Source organism: Moschus berezovskii, chromosome 1 (assembly GCF_049115385.1).
Source record: "Moschus berezovskii isolate FMDL1 chromosome 1, NW_MosBer_1.0, whole genome shotgun sequence".
In the NCBI taxonomy this organism is placed as follows: domain Eukaryota; kingdom Metazoa; phylum Chordata; class Mammalia; order Artiodactyla; family Moschidae; genus Moschus; species Moschus berezovskii.
Window position 1 is genome coordinate 33189200 of NC_142460.1, and position 24662 is coordinate 33213861.

Below are 24662 nucleotides of genomic sequence, written 5' to 3' on the forward strand. Positions count from 1 at the left end.
ATAATGGACCCTTTGGATTCTGCACCCTTCAGATATGCCCTCCAAAGAGGAGGTCCTTATTTTCTTAGCTGCCAGGAGAGTTAGTGACGTCTTATGGTTGAGTCCATCTTTGGAAATTTCTCATTTAAGACAATCTATGTTCATTAAGTGGTTTATGTTTTAACTTGAATATTTGGCTCCTTCACCTCAGTTTAGGAAAGAACCAGAGTTCCCTGTGAGATTCACTGAAGCATCTTTTGCAATTGCATCCAATTTAACTTCTCATTCTGTCCAGAGCTAATTCCACATTCCCTGAGAGCACTGTTATCAGAGCATTCCCTAACAAACTCCCTGTATGAAATTATCAACATCTCAGGATATGTTTCATGTGGACACATATGAAGGGCACATATGAAAATTATATCCTGCTGCATCTTATATTTCAATGGGTTGCCCACATAGAAGAAAAATGATTTCTCATAATTAGGATTATCCTTACCACTTTTGATTGACAGTTATATCAATTAGTTTATGATTCAGGATACTATAAAAAGGAATTGAACAAAGACAGCAAACGCAAAAGAATGAGCTTTTATTTTTCTTGTCTTCTGAGAGAAAAAGAGATTGAACATTAAGGTTTATTAGACCAACATGCTTGATAATATCCAGCAACCAAGATTCCACTTTCCTTGTGTCCTGTTCTCACTACCCCATGCTTTCCAACTTGTGGTCTAAGATGGATATATCCATCATGACATTTTCCACCGTGACTACTAGCTACCTCCACCATGACTTTTTTTCAGAAAACAGGAAGTGATAAAGTGAAAAGGGAAGGTGAATCCTTTCTCTTTAAAGATGATGATGATTCTTCAATTGCACACAATATGCTTGCCAGTCCCATTGGCCAGCACGTAATCATTAAACTACAAAGAAGTCTGGAAAATGTAGTGTTTAGCTACATTTAACTGGTCCTAGGTAAATCTTCCATTATTACACAAAAAGTAAACCACCATATTGGAACAAGTGACACTTTTGTCACAGATCTCATATATGTAACTATTGCTTGATTTCTCTTCTCTAGACATCTTAAAGTTTAGGTTATTTCTCTTGATTATTTGCAACATAAGACTTGTATCATTCCGTGGGTTTCAGCTCTTTTGGAGAGTGACTATTCATATAAATAATTTTCTTCCCTCCTTATTCACTCAAAGTTATATTCAGATATTTCATTTAGCTTATGAATTAAATTAGGTTGTATGAACACAACATCCACAAACATAGAAGCTTATTAACATTTGTTACCTGTGCTTATCAGCAATTTTATTATTGCATAGTCACAGGCATTCATTTTTAGTTAAATAGAACATGCTAATTTTTGATTCAAAATCGTTTTAAAGAACAAATGACACAATTGTTGATTTTTCCAAATACCCTAAAACGTGGTAGACTTGTAATTTTCATAATCTCTTTGCATTTTATAGTAAAGAATTTTAAATACTGTGGAGCTCTGAAGCAGATTTGTGTTCATATAAATCAGAACATATGCGCTACTTTCATTTATTTGAGTACTCTAAGTTCAGCTAATATAATAATTAAAATTATACCTTAAAGTAAACTTGTAAATATTTGCAAAGAGAAGACTAATACATGTATTAGACCGAAAGAATGCTAAAATTAAATGAAACTAAGTAGGAGAAGAAATAAAGATCATCAAGTGCTGGAATTTAGCAATAAAATAAGAAAATAACATTTATTCAAAATTTTCTTTGTGCCAGGATGTTTATAAAACATGTTTTAACCCAAATATTTCTAATAATAACCTTATAAGATGGTTACTATTGTTTCCCATTTTATTGATGAACAAGTAGAAATCTAGTGCAATCAATAGCTTTTCCAATGTATTATAAATAATGCATAACAGAGGTGGGTCTCTATTTAAAGTCTATCAGAAAGAATTATCCTTGATGCTAGATAAGAAAAACTCTAAAATCTGTGTGTAGAATTTGCTATTTTAGAGCCAGAAAACACAGTTTAAAAAAAGAACAGGGCATATAGAATGATGTAATTTACCTCAGTACATTGTGGATATGGGCTGTCTTGTGGGGCTGCTGCTAAGTCACTTCAGTCGTGTCCAACTCTGTGCGACCCCATAGACAGCAACCCACCAGGCTCCTCCATCCCTGGGATTCTCCAGGCAAGAACACTGGAGTGAGTTTCCATTTCCTTCTCCAACTGTGGGGCAGTAGTTACAAAATAAAAATCTGTAAAAGAAGTGAGAATACACATAATTAGATGTGTTTCAAGAGTCTTAGATGGGCACATTGAGTTATCCTTAATTGCACAGGTGAGCAAGCTAGATGAGGAAAGTTTACAAAATTAATCATACAAAGTTTGATGCAAATTGCTCTATCTGGAGCTAAGTTTTTACACAAATAAGACCACATAGGAGCTAAGCAGAAGAGAAGGAAAAAAAGAGGGAAGAAAAATTGAAAATAGTAAAATATTGGGACTATCTTTGCCTCTCTAAGAAAAAATGGAAATGAGAGAACCAGGATAACAATAATTATAGTCTATAATAATTATGGTTACATATATAACATAATAATAATTATCAGACATTTCTCCCAGGTTCTCTCTTTATCAAAGGAAATGGCATAAGCTGCTTGAGGATTTGGATGTGACTTCATCAGGAACTTAGACATAGCAGTAAGTTATCTCAGTTCAGTTCAGTTCAATTCAGTCGTTCAGTCATGTCCGACTCTTTGCGACCCCATGAACCACAGCACGCCAGGCCTCCCTGTCCATCACCAACTCCCGGAGTTCACTCAAACTCATGTCCACAGAGCCTTACTGCCATATTAATTCTTGGAAGTAAGACGGAGAAGAATGTTTAGCACTCTAGAATCTAGAACAGCTCACAAATCTTCTGGACATATATCCAGAATATATCCTAGCTGTTGTTTAGGCACTGAGTTTTTCCCAATTCATTTGTTACCTCATGGATTGTGGCCCAACAGGCTCCTCTGTCCATGAGATTTCCCAGGCAAGAATACTGGAGTGGATTGCCATTTCCTTCTGAAGGAGATCTTCACAACGCAGGGCATCAAGCCTGCATCTCTTGCATTTCCTGTGTTGGCAGGCAGATTCTTTACCACTGAGACACCAGGGAAGCCCCTGAATATATCCTTATATTCTTAAACATTATTAAGGACCTCAAATATCTTTTGTGTGTGTATGTTATATTAATATCTGTAAAATTGCATGATGCTAGAAATTAAAATTTAGAAATATTTAAACATAGTTATTCTTAGTTATTAATTTACTTTAAATAACCATGATAAACATGACAACAAAAAATAACATTTAAAAACACATTTTTCTGAAGTAAAAATTCTTAATGAGCAAAGTGACTTTATTTTCTATATTTCCCATCTCTTTAATGTCTGGCAGCACAAGGCAGATGGATTCTCATAGTCTTTTCTGTGTCCAATCTTTTGTGATATCACCCATTTCATAACTCCTGCTAGACTTTGTTGTACTGTCCTGAGAGACTGAAAAGGAAAAAGGCAGATATCATCTTAATATTATTATGAAAAATGTTCACCTCCTGGACCTTTGAATTATAGCAGAATCCATGCTGAGAATTACTGGAACAATACCCTGACAGAGAGGAAATTTTTAAATGATGCTTTTGAAAGAATGAATGCTTACCTGAGTGGAAACTTGTGCCATGAAAGTTTGTCCTGAAATAGCATCACCTGCCATATTGAGAAATAATAAATTAGACAAATCCCTGTGTTCAGATGGCCACATTCATGAGAAATTTTCAAGCTAAGAATTCTTGAGGAAATTACTGTTATAATGATCTGAATTTTAGGGTAAGAAGAAAAGACTGAAGAAAAAAATTAGTAATATAAAACTTCAATACAAATATGTAGGAAGGAATGTCACTCAGCTAAAAAGATTTTTGAACTCTTGATAGTAAAACTAGCTAGGATTCTAGTACAGATTGTAACCCTGAAAGATATCAAAAGGTTTATTCTGATATAAGCAACATCTTATTGGCCATCTACTATATGTATATTACAGAACATACCATTTTGGATTATATTAAAGTTTGAGATACGTAACACAATAAGTATGTAGAACCCTAATATAGATATTACCAAACTTTAGTGTATTAATGTGTGTATGTATAAAATTTAGATGAACTTAAACAAATTTAACTTGAAATTATTACAAAAATGTTAATATTTTGCTGTGAAAAAAGATCATTTTTCTATTGTAGAATCTTCATGAAATAGTCATTTAAAATAATTATTTTTTGTTGTGCCATTTTACTTTCTCATTGTAATCCCTGCACTAATGATATCAAAATCTTAATGTCATATATCCTGGAAAGGGTGCTTTACTACTTCAACCTTTTCAATATTCCACATTTTGATTACCCTGCCCTTCCACTCCACTTATAGATTACCGTCTCAGTGAACTGTGGGGAAGAAATTATACTGCCAAGGGGAACACACACATGCACACAATGCTAAAGATTGAAGTTGACATCTATAAGAGTTAAATTATCTTACTTTATTCCCACTGAGGTTAAGGACTATTAATTCTTTTGGTGGTCATATTCTGGGACAAATTTTGAACTGAACAAGCATACTTCTGTCCAGAGTCAAGTTGGTTACTTATATATTACATGTTTGTGCATGTGTGTGTGTACACAAGTGTGAGTGTGTAAAGAAGTAGTAGTAGTATTCTTTACAGGATACAGCATATTTTCTGTTTGTCAAGCTTGTGCCATAAATTTTAAGTGTACAGAAAAGAAGGCGCAATTGCTATGTGGTGGGAACTCTCCTGTCATGGTCAGAGAGATGAAAATGGTTTGTAAGAACTGCAAATAGCAGCTGTATTTGACTAAGTGGAAATAAAAGAAAGAAAGTGAACACGGGTTGCAAATACCAATCTTCAAAATACAAGGCAATTTCATGGAATGTAACATTGATGTTGATTGCTGATAAAATGCTGTTGTAATTAGATCAGAAAATCAGAAAAAGAGAGGTTTGATTTGAAGAGCTTTATCCTAGGCTGAAAAGAAGACAAGATAGGAAATTGAAGTGGCAGAGAAGAGTGGCTGTACAATAGTAGCTCTGCACCTATATTCAAACTTGCCGGAAGCAATCCTGTGAAACAAAGCCCACAGGTTCTACTCGCTCATAAATGCGTTCACTTGGATTCTATTTTCTGCCTTCTCCTCATTTCCCTTTCTCTCTATGCACTTGCAGGTGTATATATCTATCTTCATTAAAACTCAATCAAGGAGAACATTTGTATTTCTAGCTGAGAAGCAGTTTTCATGGGTTGGTAAGCAAACTGCTTTCTTCTGTGCATATTATTTTAATGTAACTCAGGGAATGGCATGAAATAAGACATTTATTTCCATGTTTTTTTTAAAGCCAAAAGGTTTAGGAAATAGATAAAATAAGATGGATATATATGAAGACTTAAAGATGGAATGATTATTGTGTCTATGAAAACTTCAATAACTCATGCATGAGAAGACAGTGCTTTCTGTAACCTTATGCATTCTAAGGCATATTTTTTGATTCCCAGAAAAGTGATGACACATTTTCTTAAAAAAGCATTCTTAAACTGTTTATCGGGGGAAAAAAGTTAACATTCCAACATATCTGCTAGTTCACACATATTATATACCTTTGCATTTATTTACAAAAATATTTATGGGAAGAGGGATACTTATTGAAAGCATAAGGCATTCACTGAACTTTTTTGTCTGACTCATGCCCAAGATTGCAGAAGAAAAAGGTGTTAGTGTTACTGTGTATTCCTGGTTTGACTCAGTAACTCACTCTCTCTTTTAGCTAAATAGTTAATCTTCCAGAATTTCCAAGTGATTAGTTTATCCAAGATTGTATCCTGGTTCAGAAGCATTTGCTCTGCACTATATCTTTGGACTTCATTCTTAATTCTTAAGGCATCTACTGAAGAAGTACCCAGTGTATTTTCCATTGGCATAGTTGTTGTTTTGTCACTAAGTCATGTCTGATTCTTTGTGACTCCATTGGCTATAGTCCACTAAGCTCCTTTGTTCATGAGCATACATTAATAACATCATTCTTATAAAACATTTTTTAATACAAAGAAGTGATAAAGAAGAGTATGTCTGTTACATGAGTGTGGAGTATAATGGAAATTTACAAGAGCAAGGCTTGATCAATTACAACCTCCACTTGAAACCAATATCTTTAATATGCAAAGGTGACAATGTTCATTTTCCAAGGCAAACTACAAGCAAAGGGAAAGTAAGAAGAAATAGGATATTCTAGATTTACTTGATAGTTTATACACATTTCTCAGTGAATCACACCAAATACTTACTAAACATAAAATATATGAACTTCATTGTGGAGGAAGCTTGCAGAATGCACCTGAACCAGTGAAAATCAGATGTAATGGGACAGATGATTATCAGGTGACTAAAGAACATAAGATGCAGTATCACTGCTATGATATTCTGGTCAAAGTACATAATAAAATCATTATCTAATGCTAAAAAATATCAATTCAGAGGCTCTCTGTCCTAGTTCTTCTTGAATCCTTTCTGTCTCCTAGAGCTTTCCATTTTGTAAGGATGACTTTCTATTTGAATTCATAACCCTATATGAATTGAAAGATTTTTAATACTTAAGACTTCCAAATGTTAATATTCCAAGCCTCAAAGTGGATTAGTGACTTTCAGAGAACTTCTCTAGCTAAAATTATTGTATAAACTGACATAGCTTATATCATCTGTATCAATTATATATTGTCACAATAATGCTGTATAACAAACTCATGCAACTTAGGGGTCATAAAGAAACAAATCTTTACTCAGCTCAGAAATCTAAAGGGTTTATATTGTCAAGGAGGTTCTTCTGTCTGAGTTTGTGCCATATGATTCTGGTTCATATCCTTCTCATACTTCACCTGGGTATGTCCTTCTGATGTTTATAGCAAAGGGCAAGAGCAGAAGTGGAAATATTCAAAGGTTTTCCTTGCCTCTATTCAGTTCAGTTCAGTCGCTCAGTCATATCCGACTCTTTAGACTCAATGAACCGCAGCACACCAGGCCTACCTGTCCATCACCAACTCCCAGAGTTCACACAAACCATTGTCCATTGAGTCGGTAATGCCATCCAACCATCTTATCCTCTGTCGTCCCCTTCTCCTCCTGCCCTCAATCTTCCCCAACATCAGGGTTTTTTCAAATGAGTCAGCTCTTCACATCAGGTGGCCAAAGTATTGGAATTTCAGCTTCAACATCAGTCCTTCCAGTGAACACCCAGGCCTTAACTTAACCAGGATGGACTGGTTAGATCTCCTTGAAATCCAAGGGACTCTCAAGAGTCTTCTCCAACACAACAGTTCAAAAGCATCAATTCTTCTGCACCCAGCTTTATTAGTAGTCCAACTCTCACATCCATACATTGGAAAAACCATAGCCTTGACTAGACAGACCTTTGTTGACAAAGTAATGTTTCTGCTTTTTAATATGCTGTCTAGGTTGGTCATAACTATCCATCCAAGGAGTAAGAACCTTTTAATTTCATGGCTGCAATCAGCATCTGCAGTGATTTTGGAGCCCCCCCAAAAAAAGTCAGTCACTGTTTCCACTATTTCCCCATCTATTTGCCAAGAAGTGATGGGACTGGATGCCATGATCTTAGTTTTGTGAAAGTTGAGCTTTAAGCCAACCTTTTCACTCTCCTCTTTCACTTTCCTCAAGAGGCTCTTTAGTTCTTCTTCTCTTTCTGCCATAAGGGTGGTGTCATCTGCATATCTGAGGTTATTGATATTTCTCCCAGCAATCTTGATTCCAGCTTGTGCTTCCTCCAGCCCAGCATTTCTCATGATGTACTCTGCATATAAGTCAAATAAGCAGGGTGACAATGTACAACCTTGACGTACTCCTTTTCCTATTTGGAACCAGTCTGTGGTTCCATGTCCAGTTCTAACTGTTGCTTTCTGACCTGCATATAGGTTTCTCAAGTGTCAGGTCAGGTGGTCTGGTATTTCCATCTCTTTCAGAATTTTCCACAGTTTATTGTGATCCATACAGTCAAAGGTTTTGGCATAGTCAATAAAGCAGAAATAGATGCTTTTCTGTAATTCTCTTGCTTTTTTGATGATCCAGCGAATGTTAGCTATTTGATCTCTGCTTCCTCTGCCTTTTCTAAAACCTATTTGAACATCTGAAAGTTCACAGTTCACATATTGCTGAAACATGGCTTGGAGTATTTTAAGCATTACTCTACTAGCCATGAAGTTAAAAGATGCTTACTCCCTGGAAGAAAAGTTATGACTAACCTCGATAACATATTTAAAAGCAGAGACATTAGTCTGCCAACAAAGTTCCATCTAGTCAAGGCTATGATTTTTCCAGTAGTCTTGTATGGAAGTGAGAGTTGGACGGTGAAGAAAGCTGATCGTCGAAGAATTGATGCTTTTGAACTGTGGTGTTTTAGAAGACTCTTGAGAGTCCCTTGGACTCCAAGAAGATCCAACCAGTTGATTCTAAAGAAGATCAGTCTTGGCTGTTCATTGGAAGGACTGATGTTGAAGCTGAACCTCCAATACTTTGGCCACCTCATGCGAAGAGTTGACTCAATGGAAAAGACTCTAATACTCGAAGGGATTGGGGGCAGGAGGAGAAGGGGACGACAGAGGATGAGATGGCTGGATAACATCACCGACTGGATGGACATGGGTTTGGGTAGATTCCGGGAGCTGGTGATGGACAGGGAGGCCTGGCATGCTGCAATTCACGGGGTCACAAAGAGTCAGACACAACTGAGTGACTGAACTGAACTACTTGTGTGTGAGATGAGTGCAATTGTCTCTATTATGTCTTGCTTATTAACATTTCAAAGTGAAACACTTGACTGAACCCAGAGGCCATAGTAGATGTAGACTACCCGGTGTAGAATGTCTTTAAGGTCACATGCTCAAGGTGTAGATTTAGGAAAGAATGGATTGTTAAATCCAATGTGTGAACTGTCAACATAACAAATCTTTTATTTTGGGGTTTAGAAAGATGTCTGTATTTCTTGAATCCTTCATCCATAGCTATTGGTTTTAAGACACTTTGCCCAGTGTTGTTTAGTCTGTGTTTCTTCAAATAAAAGAAGATGATTAATTCTGAATAATGTACTCTGTTTTCATTTTTTAAACATATAACTTAGCTCTCACAATCAATGTGACTCATTTGGGGGAAAATGTTTATGTATATTTTCTTATTGATCAGTAAGCTAATTCAAGCCAATGTATTCCACTTATGCAGTCTTCAACTGGTCTTTGTGTTTCCATTCCTCCTTCTCAACATTCTCCACATAGAGGTAACAGTTATCTTTTTTCAATATAAATCAGTTCTTGTCACTCTCTCTCAGGATTGCTGCATCTTCACTTTTTTACTGCAATTTATAATCCTTGCCAGGACTTCCCTGGTGATTCAGTGGTTAACAAGCCACCGGCCAATGTAGTGAACATTGGTTCATTCCCTGATCTGGGGTGATTCCCCTTGCTTCAGGGCAACTAAATCCAAGGGTCACAACTACTTAGCCTAAGAGCTCTAGAGCCCATGCTCTGCAACGAGAGAAGCCACTGCAATGAGAAACCTGTGCAGCACAACGAGAGGGTGGCCCCCACTTGTTGCAACTAGAGAAAGCCACATGTAGAAATGAAGACCCAGTGCAGCAATAAATAAATAAAATCCTTGCCATAATCTAGCTCGTCCTTCTGGATTAGTCACTACCTTTTACTCAGCTTCCTTCTTTTTTTTTTATTTTATTTATTTTAATTGGAAGCTCAGCTTCCTTCTTATCATGCCCCTCATTCATTGCATTCCGTCCCCTCTGTATTATCTTTTCAGTCATATCTACTTGTGTAATACAATCATACTGACATTATCCTGACTCTCATTTTTTCTTCTTCCTTAATGGAGTCTCTTCTCCCAAACATTAATGAGAAAAAAGATCTCTTACATCTACCATCTAAAAAGATCTCTTCCATCTAAAGAAAACCATGTCTCTGCCGTGCTTTATCTCCTTATCCTTTTTAAGCATTTATGAAAACATAAGATAATTATGTAAATTATGTCATATTTGAATCATATGGATGAATCATACAGTTTTCTTCTGTTTGCCTACTGATTGACCATATAGATTTAAGGCATCTCTCAAAACACTGTACATAAATGTCTTAATAGCTACTGTCTAAAAAAAGTTCAAAAAGCAGCAAATGAAAACAAAGTCATGAAAAGTTAGATACTTCTCTCGAAGAGTGGAGTGGATCTTTTAACTACTATGATATTCCAAAGCAATAGAGGGTAACAAGCTAAATAACTTGGGAGTGTTATTTTTGAAATATTTGTTTTAATATTGAGGGGATTCATTTTGAAAAAAACATTGTATAATTTATTCATGAAAGTGAAAATGAAGACAGTCGTGTCAGGACTCTGCGACCCCATGGACAGTAGCCTACCAGGCTCTTCCGTCCATGGGATTTTCCAGGCAGAAACTGGAGTGGGTTGCCATTGCCTGCTCCAGGAGATCTTCCCGATGCAGGGATTGAACCCGGGTCTACCGCATTGTAGGCAAACGCTTTACCAACTGACCCACCAGTTCATTTCAGTTGCTCGGTCATGTCGGACTCTTTGCGACCCCATGAATCACAGCACGCCAGGCCTCCCTGTCCATCACCAACTTCTGGAGTTCACTCAAACTCATGTCCATCGAGTCGGTGATGCCATCCAGCCATATCATTCTCTGCCGTCCCCTTCTCCTCCTGCCCCCAATCCCTCACAGCATCAGAGTCTTTTCCAGTGAGTCACTTTTCGCATGAGGTGGCCAAAGTATTGGAGTTTCAGCTTTAGCATCAGCCCTTCCAATGAACACCCAGGATTGATCCCCTTTAGAATGGACTGGTTGGATCTTCTTGCAGTCCAAGGGACTCTCAAGCGTCTTCTCCAGCACCACAGTTCAAAAGCATCAATTCTTCGGCGATCAGCTTTCTTCACAGTCCAACTCTCACGTCCATACATGACCACGGGAAAAACCATAGCCTTGACTAGATGGACCTTGGTTGGCAAAGTAATGTCTCTGCTTTTTAATATACTATCAAGGTTGGTCATAACTTTCCTTCCAAGGAGTAAGCGTCTTTTAATTTCCTGGCTGCAATCAGCATCCGCAGTGATTTCAGAGCCCAACAAAGTAAAGTCTGACACTGTTTCCACTGTTTTCCCATCTTTTTCCCATGAAGTGATGGGACCAGATGCCATGATCTTTGTTTTGTGAATGTTGAGCTTCAAGCCAACCTTTCCACTCACCTCTTTCACATTCATCAAGAGGCCTTTGAGTTTCTCTTCACTTTCTGCCATAAGGGTGGTGTCATCTGCATATCTGAGGTTATTGATATTTCTCCCGGCAATCTTGATTCTAGCTTGTGCTTCCTCCAGCCCAGCGTTCCTCATGATGTACACAGTATATAATTTAAATAAGCAAGGTTTCATACAACCTTGACGTACTCCTTTTCCTATTTGGAACCAGTCTGTTGTTCCACACCCAGTCCTAACTGTTGCTTCCTGACCTGCATACAGGTTTCTCCAGAGGCAGGTCAGGTGGTCTGGTATTCCCATCTTTTTTCAGAATTTTCCACAGTTTATCATGATCCACACAGTCAAAGTCTTTGGCATAGTCAATGAAGCAGAAATAGATATTTTTCTGGAACTCTCTTGTTTTCTCCATAATCCAGCGGATATTGGCAATATTCTGTTCATTTCCAAGGCAAACCATTCAATATTACAGTAATCCAAGCCTATGCCCCAACCAGTAATGCTGAAGAAGCCAAAGTTGAATGGTTCAATGAACACCTACAAGACCTTTGAGAACTAACACCCAAAAAAGATGTCCTTTTCATTATAGGGGACTGGAATGCAAAAGTAGGAAGTCAAGGAACACCTTGAGTAACAGGCCAATTTGGCCTTGGAGCACGGAATGAAGCAGGGCAAAGGCTAATAGAGTTTTGCCAAGAGAACGCACTGATCATAGCAAAGACCTTCTTTTGACAACACAAGAGAAGATATTACACATGGACATCTCCAGATGGTCAACACCGAAATCAGATTGATTATATTCTTTACAGCCAAAGATGGAGAAGCTGTATATAGTTAGCAAACACAAGACCAGGAGCTGACTGTGGCTCAGATCATGAACTCTTTATTGCCAAATTCACACTTAAATTGAAGAAAGTAGGGAAAACCACTAGACCATTCAGATATGACCTAAATAAAATCCCTTATGATTATACAGTGGAAGTGAGAAATAGATTTAAGGGATTAGATCTGATAAATAGAGTACCTGATGAACTATGGACGGAGGTTCGTGACATTGTACAGGAGACAGGGATCAAGACCATCCCCATGGAAAAGAAATGCAAAAAAGCAAAATGACTGTCTGAGGAGGCCTTACAAACAGCTGTGAAAAGAAGAGAAGCAAAAAGCAAAGGAGAAAAGGAAAGATATAAGCATCTGAATGCAGAGTTCCAAAGAATAGCAAGGAGAGATAAGAAAGCCTTCCTCAGCGATCAATGCAAAGAAATAGTGGAAAACAATAGAATAGGAAAAACCAGAGAGCTCTTCAAGAAAATTAGAGATTCCAAGGGAACATTTCATACAAAGATGGGCTCGATAAAGGACAGAAATGGTATGGACCTAACAGAAGCAGCAGATATTAAGAAGAGGTGGCAAGAATACACAGAAGAACTGTACAAAAAAGATCTTCATGATCCAGATAATCATGATGGTATGATCACTCACCTAGAACCAGATATCCTGGAATGTGAAGTCAAGTGGGCCTTAGAGAGCACCACTACGAACAAAGCTAGTGGAGGTGAAGGAATTCCAGTGGAGCTATTTCAAATCCTGAAAGATGATGCTGTGAAAGTGCTGCACTCAATATGCCAGCAAATTTGGAAAGCTCAGCAGTGGCCGCAGGACTGGAAAAGGTCAGTCTTCATTCCAATCCCAAAGAAAGGCAATGCCAAAGAATGCTCAAACTACCACACAATTGCACTCATCTCACATGCTAGTAAAGTCATGCTCAAAATTCTCCAAGCCAGGCTTCAGCAATATGTGAACCGTGAACTCCCAGATGTTCAAGCAGGTTTTAGAAAAGGCAGAGGAACCAGAGATCAAAGTGCCAACATCGGCTGGATCATGGAGAAAGCAAGAGAGTTCTGAGCCACCAGGGAAGTCCAATTTATTCATAAGCCAATACCAAATGTGGTCTGCTCTAGAAATGCCTAGAAATATGACTAAAGGCTCTGGGTGGTGTTACAAGAATATCGTGTTCACCGTGACAAAGACAAGATTAATCTTAAGCTAGTAGCGATGGCTACAAAAGTATGACCTCATTTGTATCCACAGACTTACTGAAACCAGGGAAAGTGGGGTAAACGGTAGAGTAAGATGTGTGTCTTATTTTCCTCACAAGAATGCTATCTTAAGGGGCTTGGAATTTTGCCTGATATTGGAGATGGACATTCCTTAATATCGGTTCAGTTCAGTTCAGTTCAGTCGCTCAGTCGTGTCCGACTCTCCGCGACCCCATGAATCACAGCACGCCAGGCCTCCCTGTCCATCACCAACTCCCGGAGTACACTCAAACTCATGTCCACAGAGTCGGTGATGCCATCCAGCCATCTCATTCTCTGTCATCCCCTTCTCCTCCCGCCCCCAACCTTTCCCAGCATCAGAGTCTTTTCCAGTGAGTCAACTCGTCGCATGAGGTGGCCAAAGTATTGCAGTTTCAGCTTTAGCATCAGTCCCTCCAATGAACATCCAGGATTGATCTCCTTTATAATTTGTTTTAAATTGCTATATGTAAGTATGAAATGAAATGTTTTATTTCTTTTAAAATTAATTTAAAAAGTTAGGTAGTTTGTGGAAAAGATGTTCTGAAGAAACGATCAAAATGGCTATACATATACCTTTGTCAGCCCCTCATGTCCTTTTCACAGACTAAGGTGAAGAAGACTATTTGCATATTTTTCTTTTGTGATCTTGTATCTTTCAGTGATTGTCATTATTCTGGTTTGTAATGACATAGAATTGAATATGGCAATTAAACATTCCAATGTGTTATCTTTCTTCTTGGGTAGATGAATATGTCACCCAATATATTTTATGTTGAAAAAACTTATTAAAATATGATGTCCGGCTGTTATTTAAAATGTTAAGTGCAGTCAGATAATGGTATGACTTTTAAAACATACCTTACTAGCTAGAAAAACAACCTGCATGTCAGAAAATGGCTTAATTGAACACAGAGAATATGGCAATGTCAATAAGTTCTGAAAAGCAAGATTCGCTACAGGTAATCTATCATGTAGTAATCCCAGGAGATAATCAAGAGCTGACTATAAATGAAGAAAATACTTTGTGTCTTGGCAAAGCATTTGAAGAAAAATCTTTCAGGTGGAAAAAACAAGTAGACAATTAAATGGGAGGCCAAGCAAACACCTGGTCTTACACCTGATCTTAAAATGCACTCAATTAAGTTGAATAAGAAAGTTTTATGCAAGTTTTATGCAAGTTTCAGTTGAGTTTTTTAAAAAAGAAATCTAAATAGCAGTTAACAATATATTTGTCTAAAGATTAAATTTTATAAATGTGTACATATTTACCATGTAAATCTTCAGCCTTAACCCAGGCTACAGAACTACTCTTTAAAAACAATATATAATGCTTGTTAATAGAACCTAGAAAAAGTATTTACTAAAATTAAAAAAGATGAATAAGAAATATCATTATTACAATATTTCTATTATATGTATTCTAATATTACAACATTGCTAATTGTATTATTATGAAAGAATACCTTCAATGAGGACAGGGATTTGGCATAGATCTACATCTGTGTATGTATATATATACATATATGTGTGTGTATGCAAAACTGAGGGCTCTAGTGCCTAGAAAAGAAGAAAAGAAAATCTTTGTTAGACACACAAACATCAATTTCCATATTAAAGAACACATGGGTATAAATTAGGTGTTAAAACACCTCTATGATCCACAAATAGATTTGGGGCTCTAATAATACAGTAACTTCCTTCCTCCTAATATTAATTTTTAATTTTTTTTTAATTTAAAAACAATATCATCTTTTCCTGCTTAGTGGAGGTAGGGAGGAAAACAAACTTTGTGACAAGAAGATCCTTATGGTATTTCTTACTGATTCTTTACTACTGTATCTTTATATTTAATAAATGTAGTTTGACATGTAAGAAGATACTGCTTCACTTCTTTCTAGGGGAAAATATATCTTGACATTTAAAAGATATTTTGCAAAATTTTTATTTATCTGTTTGAACCTTACAGAAAAAAAAAAAAAAAATGTCATCGATCTGCCTTTCTTGAAGCCCTAACCCAAATTCAAATGACATTGACTACTCACTTATATCTTGGAACTTTGGTTTGTCTCTGTTCACAATGATTCTACTGTAAGATGGAAAAAATAAGACTGCTAACAATTATCCATTTTTCCCAAATCAGTATGAAATTCAGTGATGATGTCTGCCAAAATAGATTTTTCTAGAAATAAGTGAAGCTAGTTTTTGAGCAAAATCTTTTTTATGTTTGGGATTCCCTGGTGGCTCAGACGGTGAAGCATCTACCCGCAATGCGGGAGACTGGGGTTCAATCCACAGGACAGGAAGGAAGATCCACTGGAGAAGGAAATGGCAACCCACTCCAGTACTCTTGCATAGAAAATTTCATGGATGGAGGAGCCTGATGGGCTACAGTCCATGGGGTCACAAAGAGTCGGACATGACTGAGTGACTTCACTATTTTTTTATTTAATAGCTTTATATCATATGCTTATATGTAAATATTGTCAGAACAAAAGTTGTCACAACTCTTTCATAGAAAATACTTCTTCCTTAATGCGTTCATACATGTGCTTATCAGAGTATTTTTAGAGCATCTTTAAGCGAAATCCAGTTTTGCATTCTCACTGAAAATTTTAATCTGGTTAAATCCTTCTTCCTTTTTTTTTTTGGTACCTTTCTCCTCACTTCACAGATGCACAGGAAGGACGTATTCCTTCTCTCTTCAGCCTACACAGACAGGTACATATTATCCTCATTGGCAAATGTGTTGATATATCTTTAAGTTGAAAACTTACTATATGGAACTATTCCCACTTTTCCTGTCATGTCACTATAAAATGGCTGCTTCTTTACAAGTTTTCAAAACACACTGTTACTAAGATGACTCATTACCTCATTGGTGTTCTGTACTCATGGACAAAACAATTTATGGCTTATTCTCAGTATTTAACAATCCTGATTGTAGTGGAGAAAAATGTTTTACTCCACCCTCTTAAGGTGCTTGGCTGGGTTTGAAAAATAAGTTGACAAAGATAGATTAACAGGAGAAAGCATACAGTTATGCTTGATGTAAGTTTCAAGTGACACAGGAACCTTCATAGGGAAATGAAGACTCCAAAAAACAGTAAAACCAGAGTATTCTGATGCTAGGTTTGAGGAAGATTGGACAACTGTAGAAGAATGTGGCCAGGTAAAGAGTAGGAGATGAATGCAGCGCACTGGGGGAGGTTTAGCAAGTCCTGTTTATTAAGGTTATTTTCAGCGTTCCTTTGCCTTCAGAAATAAGAGCACTCCTTCCCTTCAAGTTTAAGGATGACCTCTCTTGCATGAAGATTTGATGACCTGTTTTAGGAAATACAGAAAACTGTGTCAAAGTGACCTTCCTGCTTCTCTAGTTTTTTTTTTTTTTTTCCAAACTCCTTCAACTGAAAATATTCAGTATGCCGGGGATGGGGGGTAGCATGTCATGAACCCCTTTTGATAATTGCTTTCTTTTTATAACTCCCTGAGATTGCAGTCCTCTGCTATTTCCTGTTCTCCACATTGACTGATACTTTCTCTTTGATATTCTCTTTGCAATTCCTTGAAAAATCAGTCTGTAGATTACACACTTTCTATTAAAAACCTCCATTCCTATTGTTCCAGCCATCATGAGTGTCCTGCTGACTTTTAAATGCCCTGATTAACATCAGTTCAGTTCAGTCGCTCAGTCCTGTCCAGCTCTTTGCGACCCCATGTACTGCAGCATGCCAGGCCTCCTTGTCCATCATCAACTCCCGGAGCTGACTCAAACTCATGTCCATTGAGTTGGTGATGCCATCCAATCATCTTATCTTCTGTCATCCCCTTCTTCTCTCACCTTCAATCTTTCCCAGCATCAGGGTCTTTTCAAATGAGTCAGCTCTTCACATCAGGTGGCCAAAATATTGGAGTTTCAGCTTCAACATCAGTCCTTCCAATAAACATTCAGGACTGATCTCCTTTAGGATGGACTGGTTGAATCTCCTTTCAGTCCAAGGGACTCTTAAGAGTTTTCTCCAACACCACAGTTCAAAAGTATCAATTCTTCAGCACTCAGCTTTTTTTATTCTAACTCTCACATCCATACATGACTACTGGAAAACCATAGCCTTGACAAGATGTACCTTTGTTGGTTAGGTAATATCTCTGATTAACATATTGAAATCTAACTCTTTGCCTCCTGCCTCACAAACCTTGTTATTCAGTATTTTTTGTTTTAATGAAAGTTGCTGCCATCTGAATAATGGCTGAATTTAGATTTTATAGTGACTGATTATTTTCCTAAAGTGACTGCCATGTTCTATCAATTTATCTTCTGAAATATCTTAGAAAGCAATTTTCACATCTGTATCATCACTACCAATTTACAACTGATTAACTGACATCTTGTCTTAAACAAGGTTCATAATTCTCAATATTATCACCAATATGCTGCTCCTACATCATCAACTTAATCACAGCATATTTGTTAAAAATATTTCTGTATTCCCCAGGGACATCAAAATTTTTCAATGTAGCATACAAAACACTACATAATTCAGACTTTTCATTTTATAAATCTCATCTTTTGATCCATTTCTTTTTTTTAATTGGAGGCTAATTATTTCACAATATTATATTGGTTGGTTTTGCCATACATTGACATGAATCCGCCCCGGGTGCACACGAGTTCCCCTTCCTGAACCCCCTCTTCCACCTCCCTCCCCACCTTATCCTCCCTCTGGGTCATCCCCGCACACCAGCCCCGAGCATCCTGCAACATGCATCTACCCTGAACTGGCGATTCGTTTCACATATGATAATATACATGTTTCAATGCCATTCTCCCAAATCATCCCACCCTCACCCTCTCCCACAGAGTCCCAAAGACTGTTCTATACATCTGCGTCTCTTCTGCTGTTTCCTATACAGGGTTATCATTTCCATCTTTCTAAATTCCATATATAGCGTTAGTATATTGTATTGGTGTTTTTCTTTCTGGCTTACTTCACTGTATAATCGGCTCTAGTTTCATCCACCTCATTAGAACTGATTCAAATGCATTCTTTTTAATGGCTGAGTAATACTCCATTGTGTATATGTATCAAAGCTTTTTTATCCATTGGTCTGCAGATGGACATCTAGGTTGCTTCCATGTCCTGGCTATTATAAACAGTGCTGCAATGAACATTGGAGTACGTGTGTCTCTTTCAATTCTGGTTTCCTCGGTGTGTACGCCCAGGAGTGCGATTGCTGGATCATATGGCAGTTCTATTTCCATTTTTTTAAGGAATCTCCACACTGTTCTCCATAGTGGCTGTACTAGTTTGCATTCCACCAGCAGTGTAAGAGGGTTCCCTTCTCTCCACACCCTCTCCAGCATTTATTGCATGTAGACTTTTGGATAGCAGCCACTCTGACTGGTGTGAAATGGTATCTCATTGTGGTTTTAATTTGCATTTCTCTGATTATGAGGGATGTTGAGCATGTGTTTGTTAGCCATCTGTATGTATCCTTTGAAATGTCTGTTTAGTTCTTTGGCCCATTTTTTGATTGGGTCATTTATTTTTCTGGAATTGAGCTTCAGGAGCTATTTGTATATTTTTGAGATTAATCCTTTGTCGGTTGCTTCATTTGCTATTATTTTCTCCCATTCTGAAGGCTGTCTCTTCACCTTGCTTATGGTTTCCTTTGCTGTGTAGAAGCTTTTGATTTTAATTAGGTCCCATTTGTTTATTTTTCTTTCATTTCCAATATTCTGGGAGGTGGGTCATGAAGGATCCTGCTGTGATTTATGTCGGAGAGTGTTTTGCCTACGTTCTCCTCTAGGAGTTTTATAGTTTCTGGTCTTACATTTAGATCTTTAATCCATTTTGAGTTTATTTTTGTGTACGTTGTTAGGAAGTGTTCTAGTTTCATTCTTTTACAGGTGGCTGACCAGTTTTCCCAGCACCACTTGTTAAAGAGACTGTCTTTTCTCCATTTTATATTCTTGCCTCCTTTCTCAAAGATAAGGTGTCCATAAGTGCGTGGATTTATCTCTGGGCTTTCTATTTTGTTCTATTGATCTATATTTCTGTCTTTATGCCAGTACCATACTGTCTTGATGACTGTGGCTTTGTAGTAGGGCCTGAAGTCTGGTAGGTTGATTCCCCCAGTTCCATTCTTCTTCCTCAAGATTGCTTTGGCTATTTGAGATTTTTTGTTTTTCCATACAAATTGTGATCCATTTCTAAATTCTGTTTTCCCAAGTCCTTGTTTTATGCCATACACCTTTATATTTGCAATTGTTGCCTTTCATACTTGGAAGACTCTCTGCAATCACATGGCCCACATGAACCTGTAGTTATGCTTTTGCCTTCAGATCAATTGCTATACTTGGGAGGATAAAGGCTTTCCTGATGACTCAGTGGGTAAAGAATCTGCCTACAATGCAGGAAGCACGGAAGATGAACCCTGAATCAGGTTTAAATCCATGGCTCAAGAAGAAACCCTGGAGGAAGAAATGGCAACCCATTTCAATATTCTTGCCAAAAAATTCCATGGACAGAGGAGCCTGGGGGGGTACAGTCCATAGGGTCAAAAGAGACAGGCACAACTGAGCAATGAAGTACATATGGCACATCCTGTGGTATCCTTTTTCCTTCTGAAATAATCTGATACCACATAGAGTATTGTACTTTAAAGTGTATATATTTATTTGTCTTTCTTGCTTGTGAATTTACTTGGACCTCATCCTTAATTTTTTGTTTCCAATACATAGTCACATAATATATTCTTAATAGCATGGTTATTGATTTTATGCATGTGTGAGTGTATTATTAAAGAAAATAAAATACTAATTCTAATGTTTGTTAAGAAATAGTGAGGAAGACTATATTCATGGGGGCTCTTTGCAAAAGAAATAGCGACCACTGGGGCTTCCCAAGTGGCTAAGTGATAAACAATCTACTCACCAACCAGTAGGCACATGTTGGATTCCTGAGTCAGGAAAAAACCTTGGAAAGGAAATGGCAAAATGCTCTAGTATTCCTGCCTAGGAATATTTAAGGACTGAGGAGCCTGGTGGGCTATAGTCCATGGGGTCACACAGAGTCAGACAAGATTCAGTGACTAAACAACAGCAAATAGGGACAGCTACAATGGAGTTTGGCAGTAAGCAAGAGAAAGAGATTCTGTTCCACTCCAAAGACAAGAGAAAATGGAACTTCTATAGCCAAGGAGCAAGATGGGGTACAGTGAGATCAGTGTATAAAAATTTATTCAGAGGAAATACTAAAGGAGGATTCCAGTCTAGCTGAACTAGCGGGATTCTTGCTGAAGTCAGGTCAGAGTGACCAGACATGACCTGGAGGATGATAGAGATAAGAACATGATAAGGTATGAAGGGTGATCAGATACTGAGAATGGAAAATTCTGGATAAAATGACATAGCAGGATTCATGATAAAATCGGACAATATGAAAATGAACATGGAAACCCAAAAGCTGAGGCTTACCTAGTTGGGAAGAGAATTTAGAAGACCCAGACCAGGTTTTGGTCAAGTAGAGAATCTTCGTATAGCTCCATCTTTATCTATATCTGTATCTATACCTATGTTCTGTACTGTGCTTAGTCACTCAGCCATGTCTGACTCTTTGCAACCCCATGGATTGTAGCCTGCCAGGCTCCTCTGTCCATGGGATACTCCAAGCAAGAATACTGGAGTGGGTTGCCATGGTCTCCTCCAGGAGATCTTCCCAATCCAAGGAACCCCAGTCTCCCACATTGCAGGTGGGTTCTTTGCCATCTGAACCACCAGGGAAGCCCATGAATACTGGAGTGGGTAGGTTATCACTTCTCCAGGAGATATTCCCAACCCTGGAATTGAGCCTGGGTCTCCTGAATTGCAGGTGGATTCTTTACCAGCTGATCTACCAGGGAAACCCATTTATACCTATGTCTATATATACATTGATATATCAGTTCAGTTCAGTCGCTCAGTCGTGTCCAACTCTTTGCGACCCCATGAATCACAGCATGCCAGGCCTCCCTGTCCATCACCAACTCCCGGAGTTCACTCAAACTCATGTCCATTGAGTCGGTGATGCCATCCAGCCATCTCATTCTCTGTCGTCCCCGTCTCCTCCCACCCCCAATCCTTCCTAGCATCAGACTCTTTTCCAGTGATGTATATGTGTGTGTATATATATATATGCAGATATATTAGAGAAGGAAATGGCAACCCACTCTGGTATTCCTGTCTGGAGAATTCAATGGAAAAAGGAGCCAGGTGGGCTACAGTCCGTGGTGTTGCAAAGAATCAGACACAACTGAATGATTATCACTCATTCATATACACGTGTATATATATACACGTATAGATAATGTGCCTCAGTACATATTACATATACAGACACAGTTCAGTTCAGTCACACAGTCGCATCTGACTCTTTTCGACCCCGTGCACTACAGCATGCCAGGCTTCCCTGTCAATCACCAACTCCCAGAGCTTGCTCAACCTCATGTCCATCAAGTTGGTGATGCCATCCAAACTTCTCATCCGATGTCGTCCCCTTCTCCTCTTGCCTTCAATCAGTTACCCCTCACTAATAATCTGGGGTTTGTTCCAGGAATCTCCAAGGATACCAAAACCTTCAAATGCTCAATTCCCTTGAATAAAGTGGCATAGTATTTACATATAACCTATGCATGTCTTCCTATATACTTTTATTTTATGTAACAAATTTTATTTAGCATAGTCAGTCCCAACATTCAGCACAAAGAGTTTACAGAGGATAGAAAGTGCATTAATAAAAGCCAGTCTTTACCAAAAGAAAACAGAAAATATATTATTGATTCAAAATATTTTACACTTGAATGATAAACTGCAATAACTTATTTTGGGCACCTACTGATATAAGAGAAAGGTAGAGAAGAAAAGAATACTTTAGAAGAGTTCAGTCTCCATCTGGTATCAGAGGAGTCAGTAGAGGTCACTGAGACCGGCAGTCTTTCTTGCTTTCTGCATTAGTGCCCTCAGCTGGAACTGTTTACAGGACAGAAGACGTACATGCTTTAGGAAGACATCTAGGTCTATTACTCCCCGCCTCAAAGCTTCTCCCAGGTAAAAAAAAAAAATAGTGTCTTCAATAGCATTTTCCTCTGCATACAGATTTAGGATCTGTTTGTATAGTGGGGCTGTGGAAATGATAACTTCATCAATATCATTGTTTTCCGATTGATTTTCCATTTTCTCCAGAGCAGAACTGAGTTCTTCATCCTTCTTTCTCAAGAGTTCTATGCTATGTTTTTATCAACCTCAGCTACTTCTTGATCTAAATGGTTAACCATCTCTTCGAGTTTCTGGTGCCCTTTTTTCAGGTCTTCCTCTGTTCTTTCAAGGCGTTGAGTTCTGCCTGGGCACGATCCATTTCCTCCTTCATCCGCCATCTCAGTTTGTCGCTGACTGCTGAGATGAGAGAGGCTCGTATAGTGTCCTCACTGATTGTGCCATCCCTACTGGGACCAACAGTGGTCACAGGAGGCTGGGAAGGGTACTGGGAACTTGTTGTGGCAGGATACTGACCACCAGGTGGGTAAGGACAGCCTGTAAAACCACTGGGATTGGGAGGGTACCCGGATGGGTATGCAGAAATCCCACTTGGCATGCCTGGCATGTAAGAAGTATTTGGTGGCCCTGTTGCTGGTATGATGGATAGGATGCTGAAACAGTAGGATGAGAGAAGACTGGAGGTTCATCTCCAAACACCATAATCATGACTTAAATAAGCCCCAACAAGTCTGACTGTGGATGCTTCCATTCATGTAGATAAGGAAGATATATCTTCCCATTAGCATCCATATGCTTTCCTGTTTTAATAGTCATTGAGCTAGTAGGCTTAACGAAATAGATAAGGGGATTATACGGATATGTGTCCAGCAGCCACAGGCAAATTGGAATATTGTATGTATTACCTCTGTAAGGCACAGGAATTGTTCCAGTAAGGTTCATTAATTCCCTGGAACTGCCATCATTAAAAACCTATGAATCCAATACAGGTTTGAGATCTTTGTATAAAGTAATAACATTAACAGTTTCATGTACAGTTAGGTTTCTGTGTTTGTACCTTCTGATAATTGCAGGCAAGTGCACGGCTTGCTCGGGCTTCTTTTTCCCAACTCCAAGAAGAAAGGCTTGCGTTAGCCGATGCCCAGGGTCTCTCTGGTTATCAGGTTTTCATTTTTTAAGCTTCATATTACACACACACTAAGTCCAAGGAAGAAGCTTGTATTATCACTCATGTTGGGCACAGTGGAATTCTGACCCAAGTGAATGGTCTCTTGTAAAGAAATTACTGCCTGGCTTCCTGTGAAATGAGACCTCTGCACTTTGCCTTTGTGAATGTAATATGAAGCTTCCTATATACTTTAAATCATCTCTGCTGCTGCTGCTAAGTCGCTTCAGTCGTGTCTGACTCTGTGTGACCCCATAGACGGCAGCCCACCAGGCTCCCACGTCCCTGGGATTCTCCAGGCAAGAACACTGGAGTGGGTTGCCATTTCCTTCTCCAATGCGTGAAAGTGAAAAGTGAAAGTGAAGTCTCTCAGTCGTGTCCGACTCTTCCGTAACCCCATGGACCGCAGCCTACCAGGCTCCTCTGTGCACGGGATTTTCCAGGCAAGAGTACTGGAGTGGGGTGCCATTGCTTTCTCCGTAAATCATCTCTAATGTCCCTGTACTGCCTGCTACAATATAAATGCTTTGTAACTAGTTACCAGCATGCAGCAAACTCAAGTTTTGTTTTTTTAAACTTTTTGAATTTTTTCTTTTTGAATGTTTTCAACCCATGGTTATTAACTCAGACATTATTCTTTATTTAAGGTTCTGCAATATGTATTGGTAGTTGGTCTACAATGCAGTACTTGTTTGGGGGAAAAAAAGTCCTTGAAGAAGCACGCAAACACCTAGACTTTCCTCATGTATAGTATGGTATTCATTTGTGAATGAGTGAAATACCTTGGTCATTTTATTTTTTTAATCTCAAAGTTGAGAATACAATTAAAAGCTTTACATTTCAAAATAGCTTGTTTTTCAAGGATTTTTTTATCTTTTATTTCTGTACCCTCAGTGTTTTAGGTTAAAAATAATCACGTAGAAGAAAACATGTAATTGTGCTATTGTAGATTCAAAAATTGCTGTGCTATATTCTAATGTTATCTTCTGGCATCCCTGCACCCCATTTATTTTTATT

The 24662-nt window shown here is 38.2% G+C and overlaps 1 pseudogene; it reads right to left on the reverse strand.

Moving 5' to 3' along the window:
• Positions 1 to 22213: 22213 nt before the first annotated feature.
• The window catches only part of LOC129550242 (tumor susceptibility gene 101 protein pseudogene), a 32484-nt pseudogene continuing 30035 nt past the window's right edge, over positions 22214 to 24662 (reverse strand).